Source organism: Panthera leo, chromosome A3 (assembly GCF_018350215.1).
Source record: "Panthera leo isolate Ple1 chromosome A3, P.leo_Ple1_pat1.1, whole genome shotgun sequence".
In the NCBI taxonomy this organism is placed as follows: domain Eukaryota; kingdom Metazoa; phylum Chordata; class Mammalia; order Carnivora; family Felidae; genus Panthera; species Panthera leo.
The window spans coordinates 28,315,512-28,332,244 of NC_056681.1; the positions used below are offsets into that span (position 1 = coordinate 28,315,512).

Consider the following 16,733-nt stretch of genomic DNA (forward strand, 5'->3'; position numbering starts at 1 on the left):
TCCAGTTCCAGCCACTTCCGTAAAAATCGGAACAGCATTTCCCAAAAGGTGGAATTTTAGTGAAGATCACATGGGGAAATGTGCCTTTATACTCCCAGTGGCTGTCCCTGGAAGGTGATACTTTTTTGGTGGAAGAACTTTTTGCCGTACTAAGCCCTTTGATGAATTAGGGTAAATGTGAGAACAGAAGCTCGGCTGAGAGTGGCTTGGGGGGAGGCGTTATGGGGGGCAGTTACAAAATCACAATATATTCCTAAGATTTCTTTGGGAGTGACTTTATTTGGGACGGCTTTGAAAGGGTTGATGGCGATTATGGGGGTATCCAAGCAACCCCCGCTGCCCCCATAGAAACTGGGAACAGATCAACCGTTCGGCATAACAGAGAGGGTTTGGGGGTTTCTGTGGCAGTCCACAAGACCAGGGGGCAGATAGAAAAGGGAGCAGGGGGAAGGAAGGCAGCAAGAGGGTACTCTAGGAACAGGTTTTGTAAGCCCCGATTCCTTCTCATTCCTTAAATCCCGAGTAAACTTCCTCTGTTGACGGGTGGCTCACTCCTGCACCATCAGCACTGAAAGCCAACCTGTGGCCACAGAAGCCCCTCTGCCTCCTGGGGCTGGGGGGTGGGGAGAACCCATATCAAAAGCCAGACGTGGTCCTGCCCAGTGCAGAGGGACAATCCTGAGGCTGGGGTTCCCCTTTGGAAGACTCAAATCGCTTTCTGAGCAGAGAAACGGGGCAGAGGGCAGCAGAAAGAGGCATCTCAAGATCAGGTGTTATCTGCTGAATCTGTGTGGGCATAACAATTTTGCAGAAAAGATAAACTGAGCCCAGGGGATCAAACTACTTTCCCGTGGTGCCCCAGGCAGCCAGCGGGGCAGCCAGGGTGAGGGGCCACACCTGTCCTCCCGTGCCATTAGAGGAGGGAGGCTGGGACTCAGAGAGGGAAGGCCTTGCTCAAGGTCACACAGCAATTCAGCAGCAGAGCCAGGATGCAAGGACTCCAGATCCTGGTCTCTGCCGGCTGCCAGCCTGGGAAAGCTGCCCAGCCCTTTCACCCACTTTTTGCCTTGTGCCGGGGAGAGGTTGAGCGGGGTTAGCAGAGGCAGGATATTCTGAGAAATTCACTCAGGCCCAGACACCAGGAGCTGCATCGGTCCCCCTTGCACCCCGGGGGGCGGGCGAGCAGCATTCTCAAAGTCCACGCGAGCAAGACAGTATCTGAGGACAGACGTGCTCAAGGTGGGGAGCCAGGGCAGGTGCCCGCCCCGGTGCACGGGCGATCTCACTTAACCCGCGGGCGGCCCTGGAGGGTAGGCTTTTCCGCTGTTTTCCGGGTGGCCAGAGACGCTGGGCCGAGTAGGACTGAGGCCCCAGGACTCGCAGTCCAGTGCTCTGTCCCCGGGCGCTGGCGGCGGGAGGGGCTTGGCGGAGCGCCCAGAACGGCGCGGGGAGGGCGCCCGGGCCGGATGCTCCCCTGCCCCGGCCCCGAGCTGCCCCCGGCGGCGGATTCGCAGAGCAGGAAGGCGCAACAATGGGGGGCCGACAGCGGCGGGGAGCCCCGGTTCCGGAGCCAGGGTGCGGCCCGCCCCGCCACCGGCACTCTGAGAACGGGGTCCCTGCTCAGGGGACGAACGAGATTATCGGATGTCACCGTCTGAGCCCTTACTGTCTTCCGGGACCTGCCTCCACCGTACCTGGTTTATCTCATGGGATCCTCCTCTTACCCCTATGATTTAGCCCCAGTTTACAGATGAAGCAATGCAGGCACAGAGTTTTAAGTAAAATGCCCAAGGTAAGGAAGAGGTGAAAGTGAGATCTGAACCTAGACAATCTGGCTCCAGATCCTGAGCTCTTAGTTATTGCAGGCGCGTGCACGCACCCACACCCACACACACCCACCCACACACACACTCATGGTATATATATATATATATATATATATATATATATGTACTTTCTCATATTTTTCCTTTTCACTTACATCATTGACAGCTTTCTGTGTCATAAATACAGCCCTCAGCGATCCTTGTTCAAAGTCCTGACGTGCTAGGGAAGATCTCGTCCTGTACCCCGCCCCACCCCATCTTCCCCACCCGCTAAGGGACTTGGATTCCCACCACTGGCACCCTGTCATCGAGTTAAGGTAGGCTTCCTCTAATCTAAATTGATGATGACCATGGTGGCGCCAAGGGGTGGACGGATGGGTGCTTAACCCCCTCCTCATGTCCATCAGAAAAGCCCTTCTGCCAGCCAAACAGATGCATCTTCTGGATAGAAGTTGCTTACTATGCAAAGGAGGCTTAAAGGCAGGCCCCCTCCCTCACCCACATGAGATTGCTGCGTCCAAGCCCCTCCCCCAGAGGAGTTCTGGAGACAGCCTGGCTGGTGGGTTCATGCTCACCAGGTGTCCTGCTTTGAACACAATATGTGGACACACTGAAGGTTTCTTAGAATCGGGTCCGGCCCAGGGCCACGGAAGACCCGTAAAGGCCCAGCCTGGCTGGGTGGCGGGGGGGGTCCAGAAGCTCCAGAAAGGATGGGACAGCTGGAGCTGGAAGAGGGGCTGTGCTTCCTGCATTTTACGTAAGATCAAGGGCTTAGATCAGCGCCATCGATGACAGAGAATGCCTGAGCAAATCTAGGGCACTTCTCACCCTTCCATCTGAGGCAGACTGGGAGACCCCAGTGCCGTGGGGGCGGGGGGAGAGCAGGAGGCTTTTTATTTATTTTTCATTTACTTTTATTATTGTTATTTTTATTTTATTAATTTTTTTAACACTTATTTATTGTTGAGAGACAGAGCACAAACAGGGGAGGTGCAGAGAGGGAATCTGAAGCAGGCTCCAGGCTCTGAGCTGTCAGCACAGAGCCTGATGTGGGGCCTGAACCCACCAACCGCGAGATCATGACCTGAGCCGAAGTCGGATGCTTAACTGAGCCACCCAGGCATCCCTGTTATTTTTATTTTAGAGAGAGAGTGCACGAGTTGGGGAAGAAGGGCAGAGGGAGAGAGAGAGTGAGAGATAGAGAGATAGAGAGAAAGAGAGAGAGAGAGAGAGAGAGAGAGAGAGAGAGAATCTTAAGCAGGCTCCACACTCAGCACAGAGCCCAACTCAGGGCTCGATCTCACGACCCTGGGATTAAGAGTCTGATGCTCAACTGACTTGGCCATCCAGGTGCCCCAGGAGACTTGTTAAAGACACTCCACTAAGGATGCTGGGAGAAACTCTTGGGAGAGGTGGAGGGGTTTCTCATCCAAGAGTGATGAACCAGCTGAGGTCCCCTTCCAGAGCCCCCTTTGGCCCTCACAGGCCAGCTGGGAGCACTGGGTGTGGAACCAGGAAACCTGAGATTTGTGTTCTGGTTTCATTCCCAACTATGGGCCGTCTTATGGCCTTGGACCAGTCCTTCCCTCCTCTAGCTTCCCAATCCTACCTCGGCAGGGACCTCCAAGGGCTCTTCCCGCTCTGATGGGGGCTCTGGCAGTGGTGCTTTTTCTTTCTGGGGTCACCTGAGCTGTCAGGGGGATGATCTGGTAGAAGTCACCTCTCCGAAATTTCCTTTCACCGGTAATTACTGCCTTCCAAGGACGGCTGCTACTTGGGGGTCACCCAGCATCCACTTTCCCGTCTTTAGGGTAGCAGCCCCCAAGTTTCCTTGGGAGGAGCCTCCCTCCTCCACCTTGGCCAGGTACAGTGAGTGGAGTGGACTCCATGCCTGAGTCCATTGGGAGGAAGGTGACCAGACGGGGCAATGCCTACCTTCCGTTCCCTGAGCTGTCCAGGGTAGTCATGTGACCCAATGCCAGCCAACGGCGTCAGGTTCAGGTTTGGTTCCAAATGCTGAGGAGTCTGGAAGCGTAAAACCTGGGAGGGTTGGCGGCTGGCGTCGCTGGCATCCGTTCTGCCTCCACGGGGACTGGAGCCGCGGCAGAGAAGGCAGAGCTTGGGGGCCGAGAGATCTACCTGCTGCCGTTCGCTTCCTCCCGCCAGTCCAGCTGTGCCTGAAGCCAACTGCCCTGGGCTTTTCATGACCGGGAGCCAATACGCCTTTGTCACTTCCAGCCAGTTTGAAGTGGGTTTTCTGTTGCTCACAACCGGAAGCATCACGACTGCTTTGTTGGATTTTTCTTGACTCTATGGCGCCATCAATAGGAAGGTCATTTTTTCAAGGCAAATATGATACCCATTTAAATAAGAGCTTTTTTGATGACAAAAGCGTATCAAAGCCCTTCAAAGACTGACAGTAGTATGTTTTTATTTATGAAATCGTCTCCTTTGGTGATCGGATCAAAGTTCTTCACATCCAGAGTCTAAACTTTCTTTGGGTCCATTCGGCACGTTGTACTTCCAATTGTACTGCCTGTCTGGCCATAGCCTTCTGTATACTTCATAGCCTTGTATTTCCACGCGGCATCAATTTAGAAGTCACGTCAAGTGACATCTAAGGACCCAATCTGGTAAAACTCCATCAGGCTTGACTGCAGCTCCCTGAACAACCGGACAGCAGACAGCGAAGTCCCCTGGTCACCCTCCGCCCGCTGACTCACATGTTCCTCGGACATCAGTTGTGGGGCAACATCCTCATTCCAGAAATGTTAAGATGCCAGTGTGGGGCCCATGTGTCAGAACTAGTTCCGATGGAGTTACCATTTCCTGCGGGACAGGCACCAAGCTAAGCAGGAGAGAGATATGACCTTGGGCAAGTAATATCACCACTCTGATTCTGTTGTTGCCACATCTGTCAGTGAGAATAACAACTTCACAGAGGTGCTGGGAAGATTTATTGAGAAACATCAGTGTAAAACTCTTAGCACAGCGTTGGCATATAAGGATTGTCCGATACGTATCAGCTATTGATATTTTAATTCTCACAACTACCCTTGGAGGTCAACAGGATAATCCTACTTGGTGGTTTAGGACCCTGACATCAGAGGCAAGAAGGGGGCATGTCCTAGGTCACCTCCAAGGGTGTAGGCTGGGCTGGGCCAGGGGGACTTGGGGGCCCAGTTCTTAGACATGGGGCAGGGTAATGTCAAGCTCACTCACCAGCCAAGCTCACTGCCCAGACACTCAGTGTCTTGGTCTGATTTGTGGAACCCTGGGTCTTTGAAAACTCCAGAGAGAAAACACCAAGGCCTCGGAAGAGATAGGACTTGTCCAAGGCCATGTAGCCAGGGAGTGACAGAGCTCAGGCTGGAAGTGCCCGTTCCCTGACTCTTCACATGTCCTCATGCTTCACTGCCCGCCCCTGTGGGCATCTCTCCCGCCGCCGCATCCTCCGAGAAGCCGTCCCTGACCACCCACCTCCCCACACCTTGCTCCGGCAGGATCTCAACGTTTGCTGGCATTTCGGACGTGCACTTTGGAGTCAGGCCGACCTTGGGTTTGAATCCCCCTTCTGCCACTTAGCGTCCTCCCTTGTAAAACGGGCTACAAAAGCCCATCTCATGGGGTCAGCGTGAAGTTTCTGGAAAGGTCAGGGCTGATCACAACCTGGCATAGAGCCTTTGTGCAACAGCCATTTCCTCCCTCCCTTGCCCCTATGCGACATAATTATTGACCTTAATAATCACGAAATAAAATGAATAATAAGGAAAATGGGCAGAAAAAAAAAGCAGATTGTGACATTTTTTTATTGGACTTCACACATATATAATGGTGGCAGTCAAAAATAAACTAAATGCGGGGCACCTGGGTGGCTCAGTCGGTTGAGCGACCTATTTGGGCTCAGGTCATGATCTCACAGTTTGTTGAGTTCGAGCTCCGCGTCGGTCTCTGTGCTGACAGCTCGCAGCCTGGAGCCTGCTTCAAACTCTGTTGTCTCCCTCTCTCTCTGCCCCTCCCCTGCTCATGCTCTGTTTCTGTCTCTCTCTCAAAAATAAATGAACATGAAAAAATTTAAAAAAATAAATAAACTAAATGCCACAAAATTATACTTTTGTAAATAGGAAAAGGAAAACAGTAATGAATTAATACTTCTAAGTCACATTAATTTTTTTTTTTTTTTTTTTTTTGGTAAAAAGGAAGCAAATGCCTGGCGTGGAGTCTGGCTGTGTTGGGAGCCAGGCGTAGAACGAGGTTTCTGGACTAACTTCCGTGTGGAACCCAGTGTGTATCATAGGACAAGCTGTCGTATAATGATTTAGCCAGTGGGCATCCCCAGGAAGGGTTGAATGAGGGAGGGAAGGAGGGAGGCAGCCTGGAACAGGGAGCCATGCCTTCTGAGTCCTAGGCCTAACTCAGTTATAACATGCTGTGTATCTTAGGGAAGTTGTACCTTCTCTGGGCTTCAGATGCGATGGGACATCCTTCGCCCAGCCTTACTCAGCCCGGAGGATAGAGATGTCAGGCCCAGGGGCAGAAGCACGTGACAAACGCATGGCTGGCCCCAACCCTGGGCCCCTGTTTAGAAGTCAAACCCCCCTCGCCTGCTGCTACGGCTGCCTAGCTTTCCTTAGGCCTTGAATGCTCCATAGGGGCCCCTCGCATGAAGGGGCGCAACTCCAGCACTCTGGACGCCCCCAACTCCCAGTGACCCCCGCCATTGGACTTACCTCGTGTTTGCCACTGTGGCCACCCCGTGTCCAGCCTCTAAGAAATGCCTTCCTAATGTCCAGCTGCTGCAGAGGCCCCACAGCCCCGGCTGGGGCCCCAAGTGACATCTTTCAAGCCTGTCACTCAGACGTCTCCTTTCTGATGGGCTGTGCTACAGCAGAGCTTGGTTGGAGAGCAGCGTCACTCGCTGTCCGGAACCTCTGCTTCCTTCCCAGTTTCACGCTGATGGCTCTCCAACCCGCCGCCGCAGGGCTGTGGGAACACCGGATCCCCCGGAACAGCACACTGACTCAAACGTACACCCTAATTTCCTACAGATTCAGCTAAGGGTAGATCTCGGGGAAGCAAGGTGGCCCCAGGGGAAGAGCAGGCACAGCAGGTGTTGGCCCCCCTTCGCCCTTTCCTTAGGGTTCTCGGTGGGGCCTCCCAGTTGCTACTGTCTCTGAGTAGGTAGGATCCTTCCAGAGCAGAGGAAAAAGGCCGAGTTCTTGCTGTGCCGGAGAGTCTTTTGTACTCAGGATTTGTTCCAGGAGAATGGACATCACCATGTAGGCAGTTCCTCAAAAGGAATGTTTACTGAAGTTGAATCCCCTGGTTCCTGAGGCTTCAGGACCTCTGTTTCCAGCCCTCCAATGACCTAGATCTCTGTTTCCCCAAGCTCACGAGGCACTGAAGGGTTCTCCAGGTCTTTGTGCGGCTGGATAGCTCGTTTCTTTTTATTGGGGAATAATACTCCATTGTCTGCCTGTAACAAAGTTTGTTGACCCACTCACCAATCGAGGAACATTTTGGCTGTTTCTGGTGAATGAAGAACCAGAATGAAGAAAGAATGAAGAACATTCATTCTTTCACAAAGTTGAAGTTTTTACTTTTTTTTTTTAAGTTTATTTTTTGAGAGAGAGAGAGAGAGAGATCCTCTACGAGCAGGGCAGGAATAGAAAGACAGGGCGAGAAAGAATCCCAAGCAGGCTCCGGGCTGTCAGCGCAGAGCCCGACTCAGGGCTCCATCTCTCAAACTGAGATCATGACCTGAGCCAAAGTCAAGGTTTGGACGCTTAACCCACTGAGCCACCCAGGTGCTCCTAGACTGGTGTTTTTCTTTCAACACTTTAAATATTTCATTCCACTCTCTTCTTGCTTGCATGGTTTCTGATGAGAAGTCTAATGTAATTCTCATCCTTGTTCCTCAATAGGTAAGGTGCGTTTCCCCCCCCCCCCCCCCCCACTTTGGCTTCTTTCAAGATATTCTCTTTGTTTTCCTGCAATTTGACTTTTCTTTACTTTGTTTAACGTTTACTTTTCTGAGTCTCCACACCCAATGTGGGGCTCAAACTCATGACCTTGAGATCAAGAATTGCATGCTTTTCTTTTTTTTTTTTTTTAATTTTTTTTTTAACGTTTTTATTTATTTTTGAGACAGAGAGAGACAGAGCATGAATGGGGGAGGGTCAGAGAGAGGGAGACACACTGAATCTGAAACAGGCTCCAGGCTCTGAGCAGTCAGCCCAGAGCCCGACGCGGGGCTCGAACTCACATACCGCGAGATCGTGACCTGAGCTGAAGTCAGACGCTTAACCGACTGAGCCACCCAGGCACCCCAAGAATTGCATGCTTTTCTGACTGAGCCAGCCACACACCCTTCTTTTCCTGAAATTTGAATATGCTATGCTTAGGTGTAGATTTTTGGTACTTTCTTTTTTTTTTTAAATTTTTTAAATGTTTTATTTATTTTTTGAGAGCAAGAGACAGAGTGTGAGTGGGGGAGGGGCAGAGAGAGGGGGTGACACAGAATTCGAAGCAGGCTCCAGGCTCTGAGCTGTCAGTACAGAGCCCAACGTGGGGCTCGAACCCACGAACTGGGAGATCATGACCCAAGCCGAAGTCTGACGCTTAACCGACGAGCCACCCAGGTGCCCCTGCTCGGTACTTTCTGAGCTTTCGGCATTTGTGATCTGGTATCTATCACTAATTTTGGAAAACGTAAGCCATTACAGTCTTCTGCTTTCTCTTCTAGTTTTCCTGTTTTGTGTACGTTACACCTTCTGTAAATGTCCCACAGTTCCTAGATACTCTGTTCTAGGTTTTTTTACCTTTTTACTTTTCACCTCATTCTTTTGTCCAGCTTTGCTGAGATATAATTGACATGTAACAATGTGTAACCTTAAGGTGTACAGCGTGATGATTTGACATACTTATATGTTGCAAAATGATTACCAACAATAGGGTTAGTAAACATCTCCATCGTTTTGCATAATTACTTTTTTTTTTTTCTGGCTAGCGAAGAACATTTAAGATCTACTCTCTTAGCAGCTTTCAAGTACACAATACAGTATATTGTTAACGATAGTCACTATGCTGTAGGTTAGATCCCCCAAACTTACTCATCTTGTAACTGGAAGTTTGTAACATTTGACCAAATATCTCTGTTTTCCTTCGTCCCCCAACCTTGGAAACTCTGTCTCTATGACTCTATTTGGCTGTTAGTGCACACTATTTTAGGATTTTTATGACTTCCTGGTTTGGGATTCACGCAGCTTCATAAACCCGTAGGTTTATGTCTTTTGCCCAAAGTGGGAAGCTTTCAGCTATTATTTTAGTCTATTTTCTACACCGCACTCCTTCTCTTCTCCTTGTGGGATTCCAGCGACATACACGGATGTTGGTATTTTCCCACAGGCCCCTGAAGTTCTGTTCATTTTGTTCATTTGTGGTTTCTTTGCTCAAGTTGTAAAAGTTTTAGTGATCTATCTTCAAGGTCACTGCTTCTTTCCTCTGTCATCTCCGATGGCTCACAGTGTCCATCAGTAAGTTTGTTGGTCCTGTTACTGTATTTTTTAGTTTTACAATTTTCATCTGGTTTTTCTTTATATCTTCTTTTTCTTTGCTGAAATTTTCTATTTTCCTGTTTCTGGAATGCTCATGGTTGCTTGCTGAAGCTTTTCTTTTTCTCCCTTTCTTCTTCTCCTTTTTTGGGGATAGCTACTTTAAAATCCTCGTCAGATAACCCCAACTTCTGTCATCTTGATGTCAGCATCTGGTTTTTGGTTTTGCTCTCATTAAACAGGCTCTACGCCCAACATGGGGCTCGAACTCACGACCCTGAGATCAAGAGTCACATGCTCTACCGACTGAGCCAGCCAGGCAGGCCCCTGATGTTAGCATCTGTTGACTGCCCTTTCTCATTCCAGTTCAGCCTTTTTCTGGCTTTTGGTATGATGCATAATATTTTATTTTATCCTGGACTTTTTGGGTATTATGTTCCCACTGGTTCCCTTTTGAATCTATTTTAGTACGCATTCAACTTGTTCAAGTTCAGAATGAACACCACGGCTCACTCTTGTGGTCTGTGAGCTTGAATGTCAATGTAATACCAATGTAGTTTCGAATCTGCACTATTTTGGTCTGTCCTGCTGTGTGCTACCCAGAGGCCGATCTGGAACTGTACAGTATTCCACATCGTAATTCAGTTCTCAAAGCTTTTTGCTGCTAATTCTGGGGGGGGTTTCACTTGTGGGTATGCCCTGGACCTCAGACGCAAATTCACAGAATCTCTTCCTACAGCTCCCTCTTCTCTGAAACCCGCCCCACACAATCTAGCTGTGTGGGGGTGGATACTGCCTCTTTGTTGGCTTTGCTTAGTGCTAAGCAAGGATAGCAACAGGGTTCCACCCTTCAGTCACAACACTCCTTTGGGGACGGGGAAGGAGGGCAGGGGATCCTCGCTGATCACATTTGTGCAGAATGGGGCTGACTGATGGACCTCCACATCACAGTCGTCACCGGTAAGGAGAGAGAGGACCACCTACCCGGTAGTGCACAGCAGGGGTGGTGGACAAGCCCCACACCAGTCTGTCTCCCCAAAGCCTGCTGGGAGAGGGAGGGCTGTGGCTTATTTCATGGTGTTCACCTGGAGAAAGGCAAACATTGTCAAAAGGAATGTCTCTCATTGCTGTCCCTCCCAGCCCTTTGACTCCGGAAGGCGGGCTTTCGTTGGGACTTTGTGCTTGGTAAGGGTCTTCGGTTTCACCTTCTCTGGTGCTCAGGCTGGGATCTAGGAAGCAGTAAAGCCCGTGAGGACTCCCAGCTAAGTCATCCCTTGAGACCCAAGTTGTCTCGCCAGTTCACCTTTTTTCCACCGTCAAAGGAGTCTGGTAGTTGCTTTCTATATATTGTCAAGTTTTGGGTTTTAAGTGGAAGCAACAGGGTGGAATCGACTGACTCATCTTGTCTGGAAATGGAAGCCCTGTATATTTCTTTTAAGTCAACTTTTTGAAGTATAATTTACATGCAATAAAATGTCTCCATTTGAAGTGTGCATTTCCATGAGTTTTAACAAAGGTGTGTGCCCATGTAACCACAGTCAAAATATAGAACATTCCCATCTCCCCAAAAGGTTCCCTTGTGCCCCTTCCCGATCAATTCCCCCATCCCAGGCCTCAGACAACTACTGATCTATGTCACTATGGATTACACTTATCTTTTCCAGGGCTTCAGATAAAATCGAACTATCAAAGAACGTATTCTTTGATAAAAGTCTGCCTTAAACAAATTTTTTTTTAGTGTTTATTTTTGAGAGAGAGTGAGACAGAGCGCAAGAGGGTGAGGGGCAGAGAGAGAGGAAGACACAGAATCTGAAGCAGGCTCCAGGCTTTGAGCTGTCAGCACAGAGCCCGACGCAGGGCTGGAACCCACGAACCACGAGACTATGACCTGAGCTGAAGCTGGATGCTTCACCGACTGAGCCACCCAGGTGCCCCCCCCTTATGTATTTATTTAAGTTTATTTATTTATTTGAGAGAGACAGAGGCAGCACGAGTGGGGACGGGGCAGAGAGAGAGAGGGAGAGAGAATCCCAAGCAGTCTCCACACTGCCCACGGAGAGCCTGACGCAGGGCTCAAACCCACAAAGCCTTGAGATCATGACCTGAGCCGAAACCAAGAGTCGAATGCTTAACCAACTTAGCCACCCAGGAGCCCCTACATTTTTTTTAATGTTTATTTAGTTTTGAGAGAGAGAGAGAGGGGGCAGAGGGTGCCTTCTTTAGTTCAGTGTGTCTGTGAGATTCATCCTTATCACCAGGTGTAACAGCAGTTCATTCTTTTTCATTGCTAAGTAGAAGTCCATTATATGTTTGTATGCTTTTGTTTGGGCTGTCGCCATGTTCTGCCCTTACCTGGCAAATCCCAAGAGCCAATGGACCCCAGTAGCTCCTGCCGTGTTTTCTGCTCTCAGAGCTCCTTCTCTTTGATCCAAGGGAAGACGAGATCCGTCACTTAGTACTTACTTCAAGGCATGGGTAGGATATGATTTCAGAATAAAAGGATGGTCTCTTCTGGATCTGCCTGCATCGATCTGTCGTGTACTTACTAATCACGTGCTCAGACCAAAGTACATGAAAACAGTCATTCGCTTGGCAGAGTTTAGGGGGTTCTAACTTCGATCTTACATTGCTGTCTGTGTCCTCTGAATTAGTAATAGGAGTATGAATGTGCTCTCCATTTTATGCAAGAATAACTACCAGATCACAGGGATGCCTAACTAATGCCATCCCTCCGTGTTGAATTCCTGGTGGCTTGTGATGAGTTGGGTACCTCACCAATGCTCTTATCCACACCCTCATGTCTTCTGTCCAATCCATGCACTCATATCCTCGGTAGAAGACATTTGGTACTCCAGGTGGCTGATTCACTTTGTGATGGCAAGTGACACGCTGGCTATGGTGTGTGTGTGTGTGTGGGGGGGGGGGGTGACCTGACCTTACAGATTCTCTCCTGGCTAGTTACATGCACAAAGTGGATTCATGATTTCTCTGACTGCTATCTTCACATACTCTATATTCTCACAAATGAAGGGCTAAGTGGTTTTCATACAGGAATACAGAACCAAGTTTTGTTTTCTACCAGTGCAAGGTTGGCAATATTTTTAATTTTTTAATGTTTATTTTATTTTTGAGAGAGACAGAGAAATGCCACCCTTTTAATATGTTTTGGGAGAAAATACATTTGTGGAAAATTTAGCTCTCCAAGAAAGAACGCAAGAAAAACTTCCAGACTAAAGGACACATTTCCAGGTTAAAGTGATCTTCTTCGAGTGGCCTTGAAATGACCTCCTCTCATCTTCTGGATTAGAGACCACAATGGAACTGAGACCACCATGCTGCGAAAGCTGGGCACATCTACTGGAGGATGAGGCCACATGAGAAAATATCTCAGAGTGAGGCATCAAGACACAGCAGTGTGATGTGAAATTCTTGGAGCAAGTTCATGGTGTTTCTATTGCCTTTTTCTTTAGAATTGTTTATATATTCTTTATTTTATATATTTACTTTATGTGTCTTATTATACTTGTTTGCATATTATTATGTATTTAGGGCAGGAGATTTTTTTATATTTTGCAAATATTTTCTCTTCATTATGGCTTATCTTTTGTTTATGGTGTGTTTCAGGGTAGAGAAATTTTGGTTTTTATTGCATTTCGAGGTGGTCACATCTGTTAATAATTTCCTTCGGGGTCCCTGGGTGGTTCAGTCAGTTAAGCATCCGACTTTGGCTCAGGTCATGATCTCGCAGTTCATGGGTTCGAGCCTTGCATTGGGCTCTGTGCTGACAGCCTGGAGCCTGCTTTGAATTCTGTGTCTCCCCCTCTCTCTCTGCCCCTCTCCCGCTTCTGCTTTGTCTCTCTCAAAAATAAACGTTTAAAAAATCTTTTTTCAATTTCCTTTGTGTTGATGTCTTTTTTTTTAAAAGAAGATTCTTTCAATTCAAAGACTTGATCTTATTTTCTTTCTCAAAAACAAAACAAAACAGGGGCGCTTGGGTGGCTCAGCCAGTTGGGCATCCGACTTCAGCTCAGGTCATGATCTCACAGTCCGTGGGTTCGAGCCCAGCGTCGGGCTCTGTGCTGGCAGCTCAGAGCCTGGAGCCTGCTTCGGATTCTGTGTCTCCCTCTCTCTCTGCCCCTCCCCTGCTCACACTCTGTCTCTGTCTCAAAAATAAATAAAAAAATTAACACAAAACAAAACAACCTTCCCCGAACCAATATAAGCAGTTGGTGCAATATGGCCCTCATTGTCAAAGAGAGAGCTAAGAGTTTTAAATAGTTGTCTCTAGGGAGCCGTCCGGAGTTAGGAGAGCCAGGCAAGGAGCCACACTGCTTTTCTACTGACTTCTCTCACAGTCCAGCCTGAAAGTTACACTGATAAAATGTGTCCTGAATCTAACTACTTACTGTCTTCATTCTAGCAGTCTCCATCATCTCTGGCCTAAACGACTCCAACAGCTGGCTCACTGGTGTGCTGTTTCCACCCTTGCCCCCATTTCAGTTATCCGCTGCTAGGAAATAAGCTACTTCAAGACCAATTTATTAAATCTTGCAATTCTTAGGTTTTCCTGAGCTGAGGGAGGTGGTTCTTCTAGTCATGCGATGTTGCTGGGGCCATGGGCATCTGTGGGCAGAAGGTCCAAGTGGCTCACTGAGCCTGGCTGGTGGTTGGTGCTGGCGGTTGGCTGGGTTCTCATCTGGACTCTGGGCTGTAGGCCTCAATTCTCTACCATGTGGCCTCTCTGTGTAGACTGGGCCCAAGAGCTAGTGTTCCAAGAGGAAGGGAGTGGAAGCTGGCAGTTCTCTTAACGCCTGGGCTTCGAAGTCTCAGAACATCTCTTCTACTGTCTTCTATAGGTCAAAGCAGCCACGAGGCCAGCCCAGACTCCAGGCGAATGGAGGAATCACTGGGGGCCATCTTTGGAGACTACCTACCATGACAACAGCCTTCAGTCTTTCTTCCACTTTCCAGAGACATCTTTTAAAAACAGAGGCATCACTCCTCCCACGACACCCATCATACTCATGATACCTGTCACATTTAATGCCCTGCCTGACCTGGTTCCTGCCCAACTCCGCCCCTTACACTTACTGGTCCTTCCTACCTTCCCAGCACCCCTAACTCATCACTCCAAGCCTCAGTGAGGTACTTCACACTTTGGATATCTGACATTATTTATTTATTCACGTTTTGGGCTCTCCACTAGCATGTAAGGTCCTCACCAGCAGTGCCCTTCTCTGTCCTAGCCTGTGTTTACTCCGGACACCTAGAAAAACATTAATCACAGGGCTGGCATACCATAAATCTATTCTGTGGTTAGCTGAATTTATATCCCTAAATCTTGGGCATGTGCTGCCTTGAGAAATGGATGAATTAATTTTAGAATAGGCAAAACTACAGTGGTAATTATCACACAGACCCAATAGTGTACCCGTTCCACAAACCCACTGGCAAACATTTCTACCTTCCTAATAAAGCGGACAGCTGTTTTTCCCTGTGTGCCCTGCCGGACAGCTGCTGCAAGCCCAGCCTCTGATGGGTCCGTCGTCAGTCTGCCCTACGCATGCATGGAACTCATCAGACACACTCTGGGCGGAAGCCAGGAGAGCGCTGCCCTTGGCATTTTTATTTTAATCCATTTTGGTGTCAGCTGTCCCTCACTAAGTCACCAAATTTAATTAGAGAGTTGAGTGAAAACCCCGAAACCATGGCTTCTTGGTGATTTCTAAGAAGCCACGGTAGTCCAACACCGTAATCAAAGTGAACCCACATATATCCAGGGAGTAGGCACGCGGTAAGGGAATTATTCTTACAGACACACATCCCACACGTGTCAAAGATAAATCTGGGTCCAAGACAGTATTAACAAAGCTGGTTTACACATAAACTTGTGGAGAGGACCCTTCTGCCCCCACCCTTGTTTCGGCGGGGGCTCAACGGTGTCAGGGAGTACGTTTTACTAAGAAGGAAATACTGTCTCCTTGAAAACTGATCTGCAAGGGTAGGATTAGTGGGGTGAAGGGAGACTCGCTGGTCTTCCAGTACATTTGGCCATCCTCGGTTGGCTGCAAGGCGGGCCCGCGAGCAGTTGGGGGACATTTCAAAAGAGGAAAGGGCGGAGGATTTTCTGTGGCTAGCAACTTCCTAGAACAAGTGGGGGTCGACAGAATGGTTTTTTGTAATCAAGCTGTCATCATGGTTATTGGGAGGGTGGGGGGGGGGTGGCTGCTTTCCTGCAGAAAGTTCCTTACATGATCAGCAAACTTAAAATCGTTACAATTGTAGAGTTGAAAGTGATCTTAAAATGCATCTGCTCGTTTTGACCCATCACCCCGTGGTCTTCACCCCAAGTGCATTCAGTGAATGGAAAACCTCAGAAACAGGGCGATCCGGTGTCTAAGCCTTAGCAATCGGCAGAAGCAGAACTAGAAAGTCTTCCTGATTCCTAGCGCCGTGGATAGAAACGCCACGCTTCTCAAAAATAAAACAAGAAGGAAAACAATGAAAATACGGCCAGTAGCAGCCTAAACAAGCTCTGGCTGGGCCCAAAGGATACCCCCTGCTTCCTTACTAACAGAGTGCTGACCTCAGGGGCTCTGGGCTTGGGCGGGGGCGGTGGGGGGGGGGGGCGGCTGAGCCCTTCCCCAGCAAAGGGATGAGAGTCCTCAACTGGTCCAAATCAGCCAATTCTCCAGATTTCATTCTCACCAGTGAACATGAGGGAAAAGTGGGTGGCTGGGAGGGCATCTGGAAAAGAAAGTTTGAGGTTTTTTTTAGGAGCTGATGGAAGTGATATTTTCTGCTGTGGGACACGGGTGGGGTTTGTTTTCCATGTGTGGGAAAAAGGCTTATACAACTTGGCAACGGGAACTGAGAATCAAAATCTCTTTTGACCCTCTGATCTCCCTTCTAGTATGTTATCCTATAGAATCAAGGTTATTTAGGAAAGAAAAAAAATGAACACGTTCAAAGACATACTGGCTTTTTGTTTTAATAACAGCAAAAAATTGGAACTACCCCAAGTATCCAAGAACAGGGTGTCAGGAAACACTGTGGCAAGACTTTGAAACAGGTCCCCCCTAACCCGTCTGCACTTAATGGGGTGTTCAACATAGTCCACACGCTCTTTAAGCAACTTTATAATGATGTAAATTGAGGGAAACAGATAATGTAGATGACTCTTGTCCATACAGATACAAATTGTACACTCTAAAGTCCTAAATGTAACCGATTATTACTGTGTGGATATTGGCCGATTTTGCCAGTTTTGTGTCTACTAAGCAAATTCATTTCAGCAGTCCTACTGGGCTTATTATATTTTTATTTCCTCTTTGGATTCTCCTTTGAACCAATT

General features: G+C 48.6%; 1 long non-coding RNA gene and 1 other non-coding gene across 2 annotated transcripts; one reads left to right on the forward strand and one right to left on the reverse strand.

The window, feature by feature from the left end:
* The first annotated feature begins 1,553 nt into the window (after nucleotides 1-1,553).
* Nucleotides 1,554-15,560, forward strand: LOC122215716. The gene is made up of 3 exons (XR_006200507.1): nucleotides 1,554-1,792; nucleotides 1,993-2,143; nucleotides 14,236-15,560. It is a non-coding gene; the product is annotated as an uncharacterized LOC122215716 (long non-coding RNA).
* On the reverse strand, nucleotides 9,628-9,700 carry TRNAK-CUU. The gene has a single exon. It is a non-coding gene; the product is annotated as a tRNA-Lys (tRNA).
* Nucleotides 15,561-16,733: the final 1,173 nt, after the last annotated feature.